Source organism: Triticum dicoccoides, chromosome 3A (assembly GCF_002162155.2).
Source record: "Triticum dicoccoides isolate Atlit2015 ecotype Zavitan chromosome 3A, WEW_v2.0, whole genome shotgun sequence".
In the NCBI taxonomy this organism is placed as follows: domain Eukaryota; kingdom Viridiplantae; phylum Streptophyta; class Magnoliopsida; order Poales; family Poaceae; genus Triticum; species Triticum dicoccoides.
Genome location: NC_041384.1, coordinates 666,695,475 through 666,697,908, shown reverse-complemented (window position 1 = coordinate 666,697,908; position 2,434 = coordinate 666,695,475).

Genomic DNA, 2,434 nt, shown 5'->3' with positions numbered 1-2,434 from the left:
CTTGTCGGAGAGATCCTCACCATCGCCGCGCCCATTCCCGACCTCGACGACCACCTGCAGCCTCGCCGGTTTCGTCCCCGCAAGTCCCGCCGCCTTGCTTCGTCCTCTCCATCCTCCCGTCGTGGAGCAGCACCGAGCTCGAGAGGAGCCCCGTTCGCACCGGATCCGCTGCGCCCGCGGGTCCCCTGCCTCTGCATCGCGCCTCTGGTCGACCTTCCGCTCGTCGCCATGACCGCACAGGTTCAAGCTCCGCCGCCCGTTGCTGTTCATCACGCCGTCCCGTGCGCCAACTGCCGGGAACCGGTTCCTCATCGTCAAGACCTCCTGGATCCGCGCCTCCATCCGTTCCTTGCACTGCCTCGTCGCCGGAGTAGAAGCCCCATCCGTCGCCGTTGCCTGCCTGCGACCTCTGCCTTGACCCGCCCCTGTTTCGTCCGAGGAGGAGGACGAGCCCGCTTTCGTCCAGTTGCGTTGACCGCACCCCTGCTTCGCCTCTTTCGCAGCGCCTCCTAGGCCCAGTGCAACCTCCGCCAGCCCAAGCCGGCCTGCGGCACCGAACCAAGCCGGCCCATCTACTCCTCTCCTTCGACCCAGCGCTCTCGCAGCCTGCATGTCGGAGTAACCGATCACGGGTACCCTGAGGACGGCAAGACGATATTTCAAGACATCGGGGCTAGCAAAGCCCCTCAGTCCGACTGCGCCAGCCAGCCGGCTGCCGACTGCGCCAGCCAGCCGGCTGCCGACTGCACCAACCAGCCGGCTGCCGACTGCAGCCCGACTCGACATCGACAAGACACCGACGAGATGGCCATACCGCGGATAAGACAACCGTACCGCGACGACATCATGTACAGTGTCATTTGTCCTCTAGCACTATTTATGAAGTGACCCAAGGGACAAGCATGACATGCATCATGCCTTACCCATGCCTACCCACATAGCTTACATAGTAAGCTAGCCCACACTATAAAAGGGGCACACATCCATCCATCCAGGGGATGGACTCCCACGGCCACATTCATTTGGCCACAAGGCCTCACATACACACAAGCAAATAGCTAGCAAGCTAGTTAGCTATCCATCCATTCATCCACAGAGGAGACTCACGCATGAGCTCACACACATCCATTCGGCCATAGGCCATGGGCATAGCCGGCCACTAGAGCTTGCCTCATACAGGCATACACCAAGTCAGATACCCGTGGTACTGATCCCAGATACAGCTCTAGGAGCACTCTGTACTAAATATATCAGATACACTCAGACATGTAGCAGTAGGAGTATTATCTCTCCGGAGAGCTCTGAAGCTGGGTAAACCACCGCGTGCTACTCGCATACCCGCTCCCGGTCCTATCAGCAGCAGTCTTACCCACACACTAAGCCCTTGTGGCATCTGTCGACTCGCAAGCCCCCCGTGAGAATACCACGACAGTTGGCGCCCACCGTGGGGTGGTACTACTACTATGCTACCACGCTGCTGCTGGTTTCGCTGTCCGGGCGGGACCCTTTTTTCTTCATCGCCTCCGCTGCGGCGTCACGCCGTCTCTCCGATAGCGCTCGGGGGCTCGACTTCGACCCGCCCCCGAAGCGGCCGTGCGGGACGGCGCGCCCTCGCCGTCGGCTTCGCCATCTTCGTCATCACCAACGCAGCGCCGGCCGTCCGTCCGCGCGCGCCGCGCGCGGGGCCTAGCTTCGGTCGGCCATGATCGTCCCCTCGCCGCTCGCGTCTGCTTTCCTCCGCGCAGCGCCTTGCTCCGGCCGACACGCGCGTTCGCTCCTCCACACACCATCTTTGCAAGCTAGCTAGATGCTAGTCAACAAAGGTCAAACCATTGGCCATACCACTACACACATACTACCCATACAATGGTCAGATGCACTTCCCAGAACAATGCATTTCCTGCACCATGCTTCGTGCATCTCCGGCCGTACTCGCATCCGGCGCCTCGCTTCCTCCTCTCCTGCTGCCTCCACCGCTAAATCGCCATGGCACTGCTGCCTCGTTGGAGCTGCTCTCGCCGCACCCAAGCTCCATCACCTGTGAGCACTCACTTGGGATTCAACGAATCCTACACCCGCCTCTAGCGCCATGCGGCTGCACCCCCATGCCCGTCGCACCGCGCCCCGCGCCAGGCCTGCGCGTGTGCGCCCGCCGAGCTGCTCGGCCTCGCTCGCGGGCTCCGCCCCGCTTCGGATGATGCGCCCGCACGCCCGCCTCCGCCTCCAACCATGGCCAGGCCGCCTGCGCCATTGCCCTCATGCGCGCCAAGGCCCCTGCCGCATGGCTGCGCGCCCCAAGCCGCGCGGGGCCGCTCCCTTCGACTCCCGCTGCGCTGCGCGGACGCCGCTTGGGGCCTTCTCGCGTGTGCCCGGCTGCAGCCGGCTGCCCGGACCGCTCGGGCGCTTTCGTCCGACCGCCTCCGCCTGTGGCTCG